This window comes from Rhinatrema bivittatum, chromosome 10, assembly GCF_901001135.1.
Source record: "Rhinatrema bivittatum chromosome 10, aRhiBiv1.1, whole genome shotgun sequence".
NCBI lineage: Eukaryota > Metazoa > Chordata > Amphibia > Gymnophiona > Rhinatrematidae > Rhinatrema > Rhinatrema bivittatum.
This window is the reverse complement of record NC_042624.1, coordinates 92,396,998-92,415,493: the sequence shown is the minus strand read 5'-3', so window position 1 is coordinate 92,415,493 and position 18,496 is coordinate 92,396,998. Positions and strand designations below refer to the sequence as shown.

General features: G+C 40.9%; 1 protein-coding gene across 6 annotated transcripts in view; it reads right to left on the bottom strand.

Annotated features, from left to right (window-relative positions):
* ZZZ3 (zinc finger ZZ-type containing 3) overlaps window positions 1-16,885 on the bottom strand; it is a 136,490-nt gene extending 119,605 nt beyond the window's left edge. For 2 of the 6 annotated variants that reach the window (XM_029618886.1, XM_029618887.1), the window contains exon 1: window positions 16,564-16,883. The gene's annotated coding sequence lies outside the window, so the exon portion shown is untranslated. Of the gene's footprint in view, window positions 1-15,607; window positions 15,628-16,062; window positions 16,193-16,563 lie in introns of those variants that run through there. The other 4 variants (XM_029618884.1, XM_029618880.1, XM_029618885.1 and 1 more) reach the window with 4 other exon arrangements.
* Between the last annotated feature and the right edge of the window lie 1,611 nt (window positions 16,886-18,496).

Genomic DNA, 18,496 nt, shown 5'->3' with positions numbered 1-18,496 from the left:
AAGCCCCGGGACTTACGCATGTCCCGGAGGTTGCGCGCGCCGCCGAGCCTATTCAACATAGGCTTGGCGCGTGCAGGGGGAACTTGGGGCAGGTTTTCGGGGGGTACGCATGTATCTTATGCGCGTACCCCTTTGAAAATCTGCCCCACCATGAGTGGGAAATTTTCACTTTTGTCCACATGGCTCAAAACAGCAGCAGCACCAGAGAGAAGAATCCTGGAGAGTAAGAGCAATTCACCCTCTCCTCCTCCCTGCACCAGCGTTGCTTATTCAACTTCCCACTACAGCTACTACAAGCTGGGGAAGAGCAAAGCAGCAGTAACCCCTGGATCAGAAGGGGCAGGGCCATGTCAGAAAGAGTAGGGGCTTTTGGTGGGGGGGGGGGGGGGGGGGGCAGGTTGGGAGTAGCAGTAATAGCCAGGGCTGGGGAGTAGCTGGTGGCCTGAAGAGGAGTGAGTAAAACCTGAAAGGGAAGGGCAGAGCAAAAAAAATAGCTTTTTTTTTTTTTAACTCTTTATTATAATTTTTAAATCAAATATACAAAGAAAATGTTTGACAAAGAAAAACAAACAATATACATGATAATCTATACATCAGCAGGAAAAAGATCAAAGAAAAATTTATAACAATATATATTGCCACAATTAGATCCCAATAAAGAGGAACAAGAAAAATGCCATGGGGAATGGCTATAGCACAAGTAAAATACACTCAAAAGAAAAAAGGATGGAGGCTGCATAGCAGAACACTACCCAATCAAGAATTACCCACATTGAAAGAGGAAGGAGAATCACAACTCCTCATCTAGCATCCAAAATGTTCTAACTGGCTAGGATACCCCCCTCCCCCCCCAAAAAAAACCCCCCACCAAATCTTGAAGAATCAAGAGTTATCACACATTTACAAGGATAACGAATAACACAAGTAGCTCCTAATGAAAGAACTGCAGTTTTCAAAGTAAGAAATGTTTCTTCGTTCCTGCGCTGCTCTGGATATGTCAGGAAATATCCAAATCTTTTGACCTCTAAACAAAATGTCCTTATTACAAAAATATAGATGCAAGCATTATGACCTTGCACAAAGACAAAAATCACCAACAAAGAAGCACGACCCACCACATTTCCTTAAGTTTGTAGAAACTTCCATCAAAGCATTATCCACTGAACTTCTAGAGCTGGGAGGAAAAAGATCTTCTCTGTAGGAGGAAGTGCATTCTCTGGGATTAAAAAGACTTCTTTCAAATAAGAAGCAAAAAGATCAGAGGGTGTACTGAGAGGGATCCGAGGAAAATTAAGTATTCTTAGATTCAAAGACCCAAGAGAGTTCTCAATATTCTCAATTCTACGAGAAGTAAAGACAAGTCTTTGATGATATTGACTTGAACATCTTGAACCTTCACTAAAAGAAGTTTCTCCATCAGACACCTTCTTCGCCAAAGAACTGAGGTGGAGCTCGTGAGGTTGAAATTATGCAAATTAGTCAGAGACTAAAAATGTAACAGATTTAGTAACTGACATCATGACAGTCCAAAGACTATCCAGGGTAATAACTGCAGGTCTAAAAAAAAGAATTCCCTATAAGTAGTTTGTTGTTGTGTGTTGAGAAAATAGTGGGAATAGAAATTGGTCAGGTGGTAAAGTAGTATAAAAAAGTCCCAAATCTTGAAGAACCAAAGAAGCCATAGAAGATGAAACAGAATCCTTCATACTTGTTCCAGTAGACCCAGCCATTGAGGCATGTTGTGGGATAGCTCCTTCTGCACCAACCTGCATGTCCCAAGGCTCCCCCAGATCTCCCACTAAATGCAGATGCTGAATCTGCAACGGAAAGGCAGAAGTAGGGCCAATAGATGAAACACAGCCATCCAGAGACTCGATCATTTCAAAAGGAGCGTCAGCGAAAGTGGCAGCACTAGCGGAAAGACGCAGACTGGATCGGTGGTCGGAGCTTAGAGAAACTTCTGCTGACAAGCTGGCATCCCCAAGTCCGGCCAAGCCAGCTTCAACCGCCAAGACACTGGTAGGTATATGTTCCAGCATAGTTGTCTGGCGAAAGGCAACTGACAATTCAGCCATCTTGTCTTGCCTAATAGCTCCTTTCCACTTCCCCATCTCAGAGAAATTTCAGGCAAAGTTTCAAAAAAGGAAAGAAGGGGATTCTTCTGCAGTATCTCAGGAACATGTCTGCTATGCGGCGGCCAAATAAAAAGACTTTTAAAAACTTCAAACAGAAAATACCACTGTTTCCGATTTCCTACGAATTTAGGCTAGCCCTTTAGCTATCAAAAAAATATTCTATTTATTATCTCTTACATTCCACTATCTCCATATTAGGTTTGATGCGGAGTACAGGAAAACCTGCATAAACATAAAAGAGTACAGACAAGTCTTTGGAGCTCCTGGACAAATGCATTAAAGAAGAACATGTGTTTTATCTCAGCTGCACCTCCCACCATACAGTTGTGTAACCACACTGCATTCCTTTACAATTTATAGGTTTTCAGTATCTACAGCTGTAGTTTGGGGGGGGGGGGGGGGAATGGAGGGTTTAACACAGAAGCAACTAGGCTATACTGTACCAAATATACGGTTGCCAATTGATAAAAACATTTGGGTCTGACAAATATTGCCATTTTGTGAGCATAAAACATTATGTTCATCTTATATTATAATCATCCAGTGTTAATCCTCTTTCATATATTTCAGTATACCTTTTGCCTTTTTTATTAGATTCACCTTATTTTATAGTACCCATTTTTAGTCCTGTACTTTATTCCCAATGTATTTCAGTATATTTTACGCCCCGTCCTTCAGTATTTCCTATGCCTTATTAGTTACTCCTTTTATCCTATTCTCCCCCACCCCCCTGTTCTTTGGTTCCATGTTCGTTCCCTTGTTTTCCCCACCCTTGTTCTCTGTAATACGTTATCTGTAAACAGATATGATGTACCCACGAATACCGGTATAGAAAAGTTCTTAAATAAATAAAAATGTAAAATAACATACATGTATAAAGTTCTGAAATGAATATAAACTAATACACATGCCTAATACAACCCATCTAAACAAAAGATATGAGTTGATAAAGACTCGTGACACTAAAGTAAGACTAGGGATCTTCATTTTCAGTTATTTTACTTCTCCTGGGAATTTATCAGTGTTTATTGCCAAAATAACTTCCTTCAAAAATTGGAAGAAGGATCCATCTGAAGAAAAGAATAAAGAATAAAAGGCACAAGCATTGACAAGTTAAAAGTAAAACATTGATAACACAGGCTAAGAGAGAATTTGAAAAGAAGCTGGCCACAGAGGAAAAAACTCATAATAAAAATGTTTTAAAATATATTTGAAGTAGAAAGCTACTAGGGAATTAGCTGTACCATTAGATAGATGATCAAGAAGTTAAAGGGGCACTTAGGGACGATAAGGCCATTGCAGAAATACTAAATATATTCTTTGCTTCGGTGTTTACTAAATGAGCATGTTGGGGAGATACCTGTTTTGATAACTTTTTCAAGGGTGATGATTCAGATGAACTGAACCAAATCACGATGAACCTGGAAGATGTAGTAGGCCAGACTGACAAACTGAAGAGTAGCAAATTGCTCAGACTGGCTGGTATACATCCTAGGATTCTGAAAGAACTCAAAATTGGAATTTCAGATCTAACACTAATAATTTGTAACATATTAAAATTGTCCATTGTTCCTGAATACTGGAGGGTTGCAATGTAAACTTAAAAAATACTTAAAAAGGGCTCCAGGAAACTTAAGACTGGTAAGTCTCACTTAATTTCGTAACCCCTAGTTCTGATTAGAGATGTGAATCGGAACTGAAATCCGAACCGATTCTGGTTACGATTCACATCTCTAGTTCTGATTTCTTTCCAACGGAAAAGGTTTGTTGATTGTGCATCATTAAAACCTCCTCTCCTCCAGGGTATACATATTTATATCCTTTAACTTCTCCTCATAAGTAATTTGATGGAGACTATCCACCTTTTTGGTCACCCTTCTCTAGACCGGCTCCATCCTGTCTGTCCCTTTTGAGATATGGTCTCCAGAATTGAACACAGTACTCCAGGTGAGACCTCACCAAGGACCTGTACAAGAGGATTATCACCTCCTTTATCTTACTGGTTATTCCTCTCTCAATGCAGCCCAGCATTCTTCTGGCTTTAGCTATAGCCTTGTCACATTGCTTCACAGTCTTCAAGAGAACTAGACACTAGCACCCCAAGGTACCTCTCTTGCTCCGTGCACATCTGTCCTTCACACTCATGACATACAGCTCTTTTGGATTACCGCACCCCAGGTGCATGACTCTGCATTTCTTGGCATTGTATCCTAGCTACCATATCTTCAACCACTCTTCAAGCTTCCTAAAAATATACATTTTAATAGTACAGTGGAGGAGTCAAAAACAGCCAAAGCCTAATTGGGGTAAGGCTTAAGAGCATGTCACCAGCTTGACCAAGTCTACCTATAATCATGGCTTTTGAATTCTGTAATTTACAATCATAGGGGCTACAATAAAATGAATTCTTTAATGACTTACAAAATATAAAAAGTGATCATGAAAAATAATCTAGAGACTTAACGGTAGATATTAAAAGGCATCACCACTTGAATGCTGACATGAATTGCTTATGCTCTTCTTGCACAAAATGTCTTAAGAACAAAAATTTTAAAAAAAAATTATTCTACAAGGTTTACCCACTAATCAGTGTCCATGTCCACATAATCAATACTCTAGTAGTGGACTGTTCATCCAAAGTAGTACAGACCAACCATTGAACACAATTACAGAAACAGAACTCGACAAATTATCCTTGCATCAAACAGCTTTGCAAAACAACAGGGGTTTTGGTTTACAGGAAGTTTAATCCTCCTGGTCTGGCATGATCGTTACATCTACATTTATTTATTTATTTATTTAAAATTTTTATATACCGGCATTCATGTTGCAAACACATCATGCCGGTTTACATATAACAGGGGTGTACAGTAAACAATTCAATAACCTATTTGTGTAGAAGGAAGCAGTTACAAATAACAAGGTAATAGAACTGGGAGGAGAGAAGAAAAGAAAGAGAATAACATTAGGTATAGGTATTTACATTAGTAATAACATTTTTACATGTGGAAGTGGTAGAATCTGGCTGAATAGAATTAATCGGTGTCCGGGAAAGCTTTTTTAAACAGCCAGGTCTTAAGTCTCTTCCTGAAGGTTGGGAGGCTGGGCTCCTGTCTAAGGTCCGGTGGGATGGAGTTCCATAGAAGGGGGCCGGCTGTTGAAAAGGCCCGATCTCTCAAGGTAATGTGTTTGGTAGTTTTGGCTGGGGGCACTTGAAGAGATCCTCTGAGTGTGTCTCTTGTTGGTCTGGAGGAGTTATAAATTTGGAATGGGACTTGTAAGTCGAGTGGGGTGTGTTGATGGATGGTTTTGTATATTATGGAAAGAGATTTGTAGAGGATTCTAAAGTGAACAGGCAACCAGTGGAGATCTTTTAGGATTGGAGATATATGGTCCCTCCTCCTGGAGTTTGTCAGTAATCTTGCCGCAGCGTTTTGTAACATCTGGAGGGGTCTAGTATAGGAGGAAGGTAGGCCGAGAAGGATAGAGTTACAGTAATCGATCTTAGAAAAAATGATAGCTTGTAGAATGGTTCTGAAGTCCTGAGTGTGGAAGAGTGGTCTAATTCTTTTCAGAACTTGGAGTTTGTGGAAACAGTCCTTGGTGGTTCTGTTGATGTAAGCTTTAAGGTTCATCCGGTTATCAATTAATACTCCTAGATCTCTCACCTGTGTAGTAGTTGGGATAGTTGGAGGATTAGAGATGGCATTATTATCTGGGGAGATGAGAAGCAGTTCTGTTTTAGAGGAGTTTAAAACTAGGTTTAGGTTAGCCAGGAGATGTTTAATTTCGAAGAGACAGTTTTCCCAGTGAACCAATGTTTTTGTGTAAGATTCTTTAATGGGTATCACGATCTGGATGTCGTCGGCGTAGAGGAAATGTTTGAGGTTAAGGTTGGAGAGGAGTTGGCAGATAGGTAAAAGATAAATGTTAAAGAGTGTAGGTGACAGTGAGGAGCCCTGGGGGACACCTATGGATGCGTCCATTCGTGAAGATTCTTTGTTCTGTATCTTAACCTTGAAGCCTCTGTTGGAGAGAAAAGATTTAAACCATGAGAGAGCTGTGCCTGAGATACCTATAGAAGCCAGAATGGAAGTGAGAATGGAATGATTGACCGTATCAAAGGCGGCTGATAGGTCCAGTAGAATTAAGAGGAAGGATTGGCCTTTGTCAAGGCCCATTAATATGAAGTCAGACATGGAGATGAGGAGGGATTCTGTGTTCAGTGACTTGCGAAATCCGTATTGTGATTGGAATAGGATTTTGTTTTCTTCTATGTATTCGGAGAGTTGAGTATTGACAACTTTTTCTAGAATCTTGGCTATGAATGGGAGATTGGCGATAGGACGGAAGTTGTTGGGGTCTTTAGGATCCAAGTTGGGTTTCTTGAGTAGAGGTTTGATGGAGGCCAATTTGAGGTCGTCAGGATATAGTCCTTGGGAGAGTGAGCAGTTTATGATGTCCGACAAGGTTTTAGCGATGGAGTCAGGGATGGCCAGGAGCAGTTTGGTGGGGATAGTATCCAAAGGATGGGAGGAAGGTTTCATTCTTCTTATAAGAGTTTGTATCTCTAAGATAGAGATGGGTTCAAGTGTTTCCAGACCATTGTTGTTGAGGGATGATTGTTGAAGAGACTGGTAAAGAGCAGGGTCGGTGGGATTAGAAGGCAGATGAGTTAGAAGGCTGTTGACTTTGTTGTGAAAATGAAGAGCAAGTTCTTCAGCTTTGGGTTGTGCTAGGTCGTTGGGAATCTCCTGTGGGATGATTTGGGTGAGATTGGAGACATAGGCGAAGAGGGCTTTTGCGTCGAAGATTAAGTGGTGAATCTTGGATGCATAGTAGTCCCTTTTGGATTTAGAGGTAGTTGACTTGTATTGATGGAGGGTGGCTTTGTAGATGGATCGTGTATTGGTGCTTGGGGATTTGCGCCAGTCGCTCTCTTTCTGTCTTAGATTTTGTTTTAGCTTTCTTAGTTCTTCCGTGAACCATGGTTGTCTTTTGGAGGCGTTTGGGAGTGATTTTTTGGTTGCTAGCGGACATAGCTTGTCGGCTATGGAATCTGTGATGGCTTTCCAAGAGCGGAGAGCTGTGTTCGGGTTTGAGAGATCAATGGATGGAAGTTGAGAGGCTAGGTGGGAGCTGAGGTCTTCTGTAGAGCAGGATCTTCTGTATGGGAAAGATGGTGAGGGCCCTTTGGAGGTGGAGGGTTTGTTCAATGAGAATGCGGTTGAGATGCCCAGTATCAGTAATGTGTGTGTGTGTGTGGGGTGGGGGGGGGGGGGTTTCGTCAGATGGCAGAATGAGAACATGCAGATTGAGAACCTGTACAATCTCAGCCCAAAGGCCAAGAGACCATCTCAGCAATAGGATCAGACCCTGCATTTGAATCCCAGCCAAAGAGAGGCAGAGTGTGCTACTACAGCTTATTCACTGTGAAAAGAAACCAGAGTCCTGAAATTTACAAAATAAATATTTGTCATGTGCTGGAGAGAACCCTTTAAGAGCTCAAGTGTTTGCATTATCAAGAGAAAATAATTTAGGGAGGGGTTGGGGAAAGGGGGTAATGTAGGGAGATATCTCATGTTTTACCACTGAATCATCAAGTATGAATCATAATAGCCAAGAAACATACAGGCCCCAAACACTGTCACAGCAAGAGAAAGAACCTATGCCCCTAGCAAAACAGCACTGTCTCAGAGGAAAAAGAGACTTTGCCCTGATACACTGAAAGATACTTTATCAAGTCATGCCTTTTTGTCAGTTCCTGTGCAAATATAAAGACAAATCAATGCAACATAAACCCATGAGCAGGACTCATGGATGAGCCAAGGCAAGTCCACAGGTCAGAAAGAAACCCCCCCCCCCCCAATACCCTTGGAAGAAAGAGGGAGGGGTAGTCTGAGATGAAGAAACACATTCTGGCACACAGCTTGGTATAGACATGGCAATTCTCCCCCCCAAAAAATGGGGAAGGGTGAAGACCTGCAACGTAGCAGGATCCCACTCCCCCAAGGAAATGAGGAGGGGGAAAAAGACCTGCAAGACGGCAAAGATCCTCCAACTCACCATGTGATTATGCATATCAGCTGGAAAGTAGACAGGGGGACAAAAGAAAAGGGGGAGGAAAAACCCAGAAAGAAGGAAAAATCCCTGGAGGCTAGAGAGAGACCCGAAAAAGTGAAGGATCTCCTGGGAAAGCGAACCCTGAGGGGGAATCCTGAGAAAAACCCTGAAACCAGAGAAGGGAACCCTACAAGAAAAGAAAGGGGAACCTAAAGCAGATCAGCAGCCCTGCTATCGAGGAGGGAGACGACTAGGTGTGGCCAAGAGACCAGCGCAGGAAACCAAAGAGAGGAGACACCCTGCTCAAGTACAGAGAGTGACACGGAGCCTGGGATGGTAAGGGGCAAGAGCAAACCTAGATAGCTCGGCAAGTATCAGAAGCAGATCTCCTTCCGGGTCCACCTGCCCACTCTGCCAGTATCAAGCCCAGGAAGAAAGCCTCTCCCCTGCCCACCTTCTCCAGAATTCCAGCCAGCATTTGCTTCAGAGATAAAACAGAGGGATATCGCCTGAAGCTGGGACCAGGGGTAAGTAAGTTAGCCATAAGTATTAATACATTAAGCAGACTAAGGTTTATGGCATGTTATCATCCATGATACTGAACTTTCTTTAGAGAAAACTGGTCTTTAGTGGCCAGGAAGTTAGAGACAGGAATTGTTATTGTCTGAATGCTAAACCCTGCCAAATCTGAAAAATAGAAGTCTGTTTCTGAGGAGAATACGCATTGACTTTTCTTGACTTACAACCATGAATTAAGGTGGGAGGGCAATTGGAAGTATCCTGTAGCAGACAAGTCCCTGCACCCCCAATCTTGCTTACAGTAATGTCTCCAAAATGGATTTTTTTCACATACCATGACAGGTATGAATCTCACTTGTAAGCCAGGATTTGTTGGATATGATCACAGAGGGGCACCTTCGAGTTCATAAGATGTAATACATATAAGTAAAAATCAAGATGCTCTTGGAAGTTCTTTTTTAAATCAGGTCAGTGGCACCCTATGCAATTCAGACTTCTGATTGATGACACTGAGTCCTTTGGGATCAAATGCCATCTCTGTCATTCTCACAATGTGGCACCATTAAAAAGAAAACATGCTGATTGTTGTACCCTATAAAAATAAATAATTTTAAAGCATTACTAATTAAATTTCCCAAAATATTAGCTTACTCATTTCGTAAAATTTGTTAAAAGAAAAAGCAGTTAAATAAAGATAACATTTGACAGTAACAAATGGTGTGAGATGCTAGATTCCAGGATTACCAATGTATCTTTCTTAAGTAATACAAAGAAAGATGTGGTAGTCCTGAAAATGTCATTTTAAAATACTTTTAACATGATAAAAAAAAACAAAAAAACCCATATGTACTTGTTTAAAGATATCTTTAATTTTATTTTTGGCAAGCTACCATGACGCTCCTTTTCTACATTCCTGTTCTCATCTTTTCTACTTCCTGCTAAGGTCTTACTCCGGAGTATTTTTTCGTGTTCTCATGTATTTCATTTCTTCTGCTTTCACATGTGCATATTTTGTTGAGGTCTTGGTATACTATCTTTAAAAACTGCTGCCTCATCTCTACTCTTCCGGTGTTATACTACATTCATGCTTCATCGTGTACTACATCTAACAATACTGCTTTTGGGTGAAAGCCCCCAACATTCAAACTGTCCACTTGGCTGTAAACTCTATGGGTACTTTCCTTTTGAAAATGGCTGTACATAGAGCCGCATCGGATTTCTGCCTGGTTAGAAGCTAGTAATAGCTTCCTAACTTTAGGATAGCAATTTAGCCCAACCAGACTTAGGACCTGACTCACTAAGGCATTTCTCCCATTCTGTGTCTACAGGAAAATGCCTTGAATCAGGCCCTTAGCCGGCTAAGTCATCCGGCTAACTCTGAATATCTAAATTTAGCTAGATAAGTGCCCAAATATTAATTTAGCTGGCTAACTTGAGTTAAATGCTTTTGAATATGGACCTCTTACTGCTTAAGATCTTATGTTTGTCAGCTGCTTGTTAGGCCTGAATGCTTAGGAGCAACCAGACAACGAACACTGAAGCCTAGACAATTAGGTCATTTCTCACTCAAAAGCCTCTAACTTTTGATGTTTTTACCATTTTTGGGTACACTATAGGTAGGGACCATCATTAAGTTTTTATTTTATTATCCCTGGGAACTTCAATGTTATAACAAAAAAGAAAAAAAAAAAAATCTGTGAAAATTGACTTACAACAATTAGGAAAAAAAAATACTAAGAGCTGGAAACAGTAAGCAAATTAACAAAGAAATCTGATTTTTTCCCCCCTTCCAGGACCATGTGCTTACATAGAAACCTGTAGTATGGGATATTAAAACTGATTTTGAACATATCTAAATGTGGTTTGAGATACCCTATTCAGCAAGTTGTATACGAATCTGTTCCCTTCAACACTGTTCAGTTCTATTGATACAAGAGCCTAAATTGTAGTTGTGAGTACATACACTGGGCCCAATTTACTTAGGCCAGGGGTGGCCAACTCCTGACCTCAAGAGCCACAAACAGGCTGGTTTTCGGACTGTCTATAATGAATATGCATGAGAAAGCTTTGCATACAATAGCTATGCATGCATTGCTTCTGTGTCATGCATATTCACTGGGGCTGAAAACCTGGCCCGTTTGTGACTCTCAAGGACTGGAGATGGCCATTCCTGACTTATTTTATGAAGCCATTTTATCTTTTTAAATTTTCAATGGTCAGATTATTTCCTGAAGAAGCATTGTAGTGCAAAACATCGGCCATGTAGGGCTTGGGCTTTATGTCTGGAGTAGGGACGGGTTGTCTAGAGATTTTTTTTTTTTACTTGCAATTATAGCAAATCTCTAAAAAATGTATTTTTTGTTCTAAAGGTGAATGAATTGAATTGACTGGGCGACCCCGTGCACTGAAGGGCACACTGACAGGCTTGCTGACACCATGACAGATCTTCACATGATTTAGCCTATTTAGATACTATGGTGATTTTTGTTTCCCTGCTTTCTGTACGACACCCATGACCCAGGCCATTCTTCCCCCAACCCCCCCTTCTGAAGCTATGGGAAACAAAGCTTAGGACATTTTTATTTGTATTTGTTTTTTGTTTTTGTTTTTTTTTTACAGAGTCTGATCCATCTATTTACATCTGGTAGATTTCAGACACTATCTAATGAGATAATAGTTCACTTAGGTTCTGAAGAACTACTCTACCCCCTCCTGGTGACTCTTAGCCCCCCTGCAACTTATGAGTAAGCCCTAAGAGGCCACCAGATCAAAGGTCAAAAGGTCAGCCTGGAAGCATGGTGGGGGGGAAAAAAAAAAAATCACAAAATGTATTCCTTTTAATTATAAAAAAATATGCATTAATATACAATACTATATCTATGCACATATGTTCATTTCAGCTGCATCTAATTTCTAGATGACATCATGTTGCTTTAAATTATGGCAATCAAAAAATGTGATGCTTGCAGTTTGAGTGTATACTGTTGACTAGATTTTTGTGCTTGTATGAGTCCCAACACCTCCATTAACACTGCTCTTTTAAAAAGCACACACACATGTATAATCTCAAGAAGCTAAGCAAACTATCAAATTCCAATGTAAGCTATGAGTTATTGTTCCAAGGATGGGTCTTATAGTTTTCTTTATGTTTGAACGTAGGCACTTGGATGAACATTGGGGATTCAATGATCAAATAATGTACAGTGCCTAACTACTGAATTTATTGAAAAGAAAAAAAAAACTACTTCAAAGAGTCAAACATTCAAATCCTGTAAAAGATTCTATTATCAATCAATTAATATGGAGAGGACAGCAATCAATGGCCCATGTTACAGCTAGCACAGGATAGTAAGTGCAGTACCACAGGAATCTACATTCACTATGCTTATTAATAAAGATTTAACTAAGTAAGTGAGAGATGAAACCTCTCTTTTCATATTTAACACAAATTAGTTACATGACAGATACTGAAAAGCTGTGCAGGGACTTGGATAAGACAGGAGAGAAGACTGATAAAAGGTAAAATGTTTAGCATCAACAAGGTTAAAGAACATACACTTGGGGAACAAAAATTGTGCTCCTTAAAATATCCACCTCCTAATTTTCTATGTATATATGCATGCAAAAAAAAGCTTAGGAATACACCTTATACTTGCCCTGAAGTGAGATTCTTTTTTTTTTTTTTTTTTACTATCACTAAAACTATGTGGCTAGGAGAACAATTCTGAAACAGGATGGATACAACAGCTGAATCTAGACCTTATCATTTCTCGGCAAGCGAGAGACTATGCTAGCCATGTGACAAAATGTTCAGAAATACACCCACACTAATTTCACCTTAGCTTTCAGAAAAAAAACATGCAATGGAAAAGAAAAATCATGTGGATGATAAAATGTATTGGGAGAGACAAGTTTATCCACATAAAAAGACCTATGATTTCTTCTCTGGATTTATATTTATTCAGCAGTCCATACCACATGCTTAATTAAGTACTTTAAAAAGTGACTACAAAAACCAGCATAGCTTTGTATCAGAGTAGGAGTGTCTCTGTGTTCTCTCTTCTAAAGCATTTACGTTTATTCCCAATATACCACTTATGAAAAAGCGCTGTGCTCTGAATTAATGGTAATTAATAGCATTCTGTCCAACCCACTAGCTTTAAAGAGCGGGTATTTTTAATTCATTATGAGCTGCAATAGGGTCTTGCAATTTTCACCACTGGGTGGCAAAAAAGATCATGCAGAATCCTGCATTTCATGCTTAGGTAATCCAGTACCTTTTTTCCTTGGGGCTTTTTTCATTTCTTTGTGCTATTTTATACCACATTTGTGTTCTCCCACCAATTCAGGCGTACATAAGATTTGTTTCGTTTTCAGATACAGCCATATGCAATAACTAAAGTTAAACAGAAATTTAAAAAAAATAGGGGAAAATGTAATTTCAGCAGCATACCAAAGCATGAAATTTTACATTCATTCTGTGATTATTAGCATTCCACTCAGTGGCAGCTCCCACTCAACCGGAAATACAAGCAACAATACAGCTGACATTCCAGACAAACAGGGAGAAATGCCACTGACACGCAGCAATAATGAAAAAAAGACTTCTCACAAACCTGAAACTATAACATTTCAAACCTTTGAAGACTTATTTTAGCTCTTGTAAAATAAAATGTAGGTATGCTCCCAATATGTACACCACAGAAAAGTGTTTTCAAAACTCCACTATCAATCAGGCCGATACAATAAAGTGCACAGGAAAGCGCCCAGCCACCTCTCCTGGGCACGCGATACTGTATTTAATTGAGGGGGGTCACGCTAAAAAGGAGGTGCTAGGGACAATAGCGCACCCCTAGTGCCTCCTTAGCAGAGGAAGCCAGGAGAGGTTGCTGTCAGCAGGTTTGGAAAATGGACAATCAATTTTACGAGTGCCATTTTTCCTAACCTAACCTGCCGGCACTTTTTTTTTTTTTAACCTTTTGGTTCTTCCAACTTAATATAGTAATGATATTAAGTTGGAGAATGTACAGAAAAGCAGTATTTTGCGCTATCAAATGTCACAAGCACAGCATAGATAGAGCAAGGGCTGATGCAGGGATATTAGGCACCCTAGGTCAGTGGTATTCACTTCCAGTCTTAGACGACTGCAAACAAGTTAGCTTGCCAGGCTTGCATACCCACTGCCTCAAACTGTATGCATCTCTCTCTCATGCTTATTCATTAGGATTATGCTGAAAACAAACTGAAGCCCCTGAAGACTGGAAATGAATACCACTGTCCTAACTGAACCTTCAGCCTTCTCCCAAGATTTTGATAAGATTGTTGAATTTAACAACCTCTACTTCCACCCCTTTCAAAATAATACTTAGGAACCTTCATTTTCAGTTTGTTTTATTTTACCTAATAAACAGGATAAATGACTGGAAAGAAATGATATTTTTCAAGGTAAGGTGTTTTTTTCTTGCAAGATAAGGAAGCAGATTAGCTCTTCTTTACTTTGACTGCTCCCCCTCCCCAGACAGACTAAACCCTAGGAAACAATTGCTGAAAACTCAGATCCTATCAGAGATGTAGACACAAAGTGAGTCAAACCAATTCAAAAACAATACATAAAACTTAACACACCAAAATAAACAAAGTGAAGTGAAAAATAGTACTTAGTGTGACTGTTTATTTGTGCACATGAAAGATGTGAAGACGCGCAGGAGAGCCGGCAAGCGCACGCTCTCCTGGGCACGCGATTCAATAAATAAAAATATGCAAATAAGGGCCCACGGTAAAAGGCATCCCTAGCGCCTGTCAGCAGGTTTAACAGCCGATGCTCAATTTTACCGGTGTCAGTTCTCAAACCCCGCTGACAGCCTCGGGTTCGGAAAAAGGACACCGGCAAAATTGAGCGTTCGTCTTCCAACCCACGGGCAAATTTTTATTTATTTATTTTTTTGGAGCCTCCAACTTAATATCGCTATGATATTAAGTCGGAGGGTATACAGAAAAGCAGTTTTTTCTGCTTTTCTGTACACTTTCCCTGTGCCAGCGTTACTTCGCCGCACATTTTACTTTCTGTATCGCGCAGGAATAACTAATGGGCCCATCAACATGCATTTGCATGTTGCGGGCGCTATTAGTTTGTTTTTTTTTGGGGGGGGGGGGGGTGTTGGCTGCACGTTTTTGATGCACTATTACCCCATACTGTATAAGGGGTAAAAATAGCATATCGAAAATGCGCGAAACGGGAGTTAACAGTGCGCTCGGCCTGAGCGCACTTTACTGTATCGGCCCAAAAGTGAGTAAAAGCACTCTGGGTTCTATGAGTTTGTTTTGCTGTGACTGCTGTTGTACTTTGCTCCCCACCCAAAACTAGCACCTAGGTATATCCCCTAGGCTGTTTAATAATAATGGTTAAATTGGTAATGGATACAGCTCAAAACTCAGCAATGGAAATTAAAAAAATATGTATATATAGGACAGACATACGAGTTTCAAAAAATCAATATAAAAATAAGTTATATTAGAACAAAAAAACAGAAAGGTACCTTAAGCCTAAAATCAAGAAACGAATCAGTATAGCCAAGAAACTAGCAAACTGATGTTATGATGAATCAAGCTAGTACAGCTGCTTTAAAATAAAACATTAAGTAAAGGCCACTAGTTAAGTTATTTCTTTTAAAAAGACTGGTTTCAGACGTGAATACCCACTTTACCCCAACATCTCAATATTTAAATCAGAAAGGGAGATAGTTCTACAAACTTTCATCTTTGTACATAGCACGCTCCACAACTTAAAATCAGATGAGTGACTTTTGATGCAGGTAAATACCCTTTCGGTTTAGAAAACGTAGCAACTGAAACATAAAAAAAAAATACTGAACATTCAATTCACTACTGACCGTGGGTAACTTACTCCAAAAGAGCTAAATTTGAGACATCTATACGTAATTGTCTTTTCTATCTTACTAAATAATAAAAAAAAAAAAATAGAACAAGGAAGTTTTTAAAAATCTCTCCGTTTGAATACACCCGAATAATAGAATAAACTAAATCTTCGATCACATTATTGGGGATTCTTCCATAGTATATGACTTAGTAAAGTGGATTTCCCAAAAACAGACATATAAATAAGAGTAACTGAGGCAACGAGGAGCAGCCGCCTTCTGAACCATGTCCCCGTACCACACTGTGACCTGCAGTTCTTGCTCCAGCCCCTGGCGTCTAATAAACAATCCCAACCCCTGCCGAGCCTGCACCTCCCACAGCCACACACACACACGCCGGGAGGGGGAGGGGACGAGAAGCAGCAGCAACTCCGCCACCTGCGGGCTTCGGGACACCCCCCTTGACTAACCTCACTTTCCGAGCTCATACTACGTCCAAAGTTGGAATTCCCCATCCCCAAAGCCCACAAAGTACAGGGCGCCGCCATCCCACTCCCGCGAGAACTCTGCCATGGCCACTGCAGCCTCCAAGGCCGCTCCTGCCCAATTCTCGCGAGATTTCGCGCCAGGATCGTGGAGGTAGCTACCGGCACTGTCTCGCGGCACGAGCCAGCCGCTCTCGCGATCATTGGGGGGGGGGGGGGGCGGATGAAGATGGCGGCGTGCTGCGAGCGCTGCGCGCAGTCAGGGGGCCCCACTGAGCAACCTAGTGAGGAGGCAACCGGCGTGTTGGCGCTGTTCGGACATCTTCCTTTTTCCCAGGGGGATGGGGCAGCACTAAGAATACGAAAGTCTGCAGTGCCAACAACTAGAAAAGGGTCCGGCTCTCACGCGCAGCATTCCGGGGGGGGGGGTGTTATAGACACCTCCATAGGCACCTGCCACCCCGTCGGGCCACAGCAGCTCCTCACCTGTATCCCATGCTTCTCTCCCGCTGCAGACTTTGGGGCTTCTCAAGCCTGGCTCATGGCGCCTTAGATTCCCGCCCGCACGACGCACTTGGCGGGCTGTGCAGGATTCCTGGACGCCGTCCCCGCAGGAAGGAGAGCGACTTGCTGCCTCCAAGTTGCTGCCCTCCCACTTCCCTCACTGCGGCTCCTTCCGGTTTCCAGCGGCCGCCGTGCAGCGGGGGAGGGGTTGGGGGAGGGAGCCCTGCTCAATGTACCGCCTGCTGGTTGCTGGGGACCGCTAGCTCAGGCATGGGCACCAGGCGGCCATTTAGCCTTTGTTTCCTGGAGTGTGTGTTGACACGAGGAGCTTCCTGCTTTAAACTTTGAAAGAGCGCACACGGTGCTACTCTCTGCTAAACGTGAGCAGGAGGATACGAGTCCTAGCTGTGGAAGTTAGTGCCGTTGAATTAGTCCCCTAATAAGTAGCAATTTATGGGAAATAGGTTTACAGCAACTTTTATGCAACTGAAAAAGTAATTGAGTAGTTTCTAGGGTAGGACAGAGATTCGTGAACAGTGTTCCCATTAATGTAAAGATAATAAGGAAATAGGCTCTACTTACAAAAAAAAACCCGATCAAAATAGTGCTGTTTACTAAAAGATTTCTTAGGAAGACGTAAGTTTTCTCAAAGGTAATTAAATCTATATCTTCCAAAGGATCGCAGTGGCTAGTGTAGATTTTATTTTTCAAAACAATGTTGAGATGGTCAGGAATGATATAGGGTCTTAGAGATAAAAGCGGTGAAAATGGACACAACATTGGCTAGTATACAAACTCATTTCACATCTTTTAGATGGATTAGAATTATATACATTTGATTCGTTATAGTAAAATTACATAAGGAATCTGTCCTAACCCACGTGCCTGTTCCTTTCGTAGAAATCACTTTAGTGACTTTGAGACCACTGAAAAATTACAAGCTTTATACACTGTAAATTCCCTTTTTCAAATTAAAAAAATTGGGTAAAGATTAAGCTTTTGGAAAACAACTGTCTCTCATTTAGTATAAAACAATCAAGGCTATGAGAAAATTTGGCATAGCTATACCTGAAGAACCACACCTGCAGTTTAAACTACACATCTCATGCACTTTTAATTTCTTTAAATCAAAACCTTACCTTAACTAGCAATTTCTACCTCTCACACCTGTTGCCTTTAAAATATTTATTTATCTATCTTTTTATATATGGATATTCACCCGAGGGTATAACATCAGTTTAGATGACGTTTAGTAAGATAGTGTGATTACAGGTCACATTATCTTTACATTGAGGCAAAATGAAGCTGGAGCAAAGTATGGAGCGAGATATAGTTATGAGAAGGGTAGGATTATAACATGTAGTAATAAAACACTGTAAATGATAGTACTATACATTGTAATAGGACAGCTTATTTACATGACAATATAATAGCTTGATATTTATGTGCTGCCAGTTCCAGCTTGGTTACCTTTGAAGGTGCATCCATTTAGAAGTTAGTATAGTAACATCCAAAAATAGAGGGAAATATTTTTCTCCTTGGACTATGAACCAGGGCTTCCCAAACCTGTCCTGGGGACCCCACAGCCAGTCAGTCAACTGTGCATGAGATCAATATTGATCTCATGCGTATTCATAGTGGATATCCTGAAAAGCTGAGTGGCTATGGGGGACCCAGGACAGGTTTGGAAAGCCCTGTCCTGGGGCCCCCATAAGTATTGGGTAGTATATCTGTATAAAGCAGGAGTTTTCAACCCAGTCATGAGGATATACCTAGCCAGTCACATTTTCAGGATAACCACAATGAATATTAATTTGATGGATGTACATGCAAATATATCTCATGCATATTCATTGTGGTTATCCTGCAAACCTGACTGGCTGTTTATTTAAAAACATTTATTACCCACCCCTCA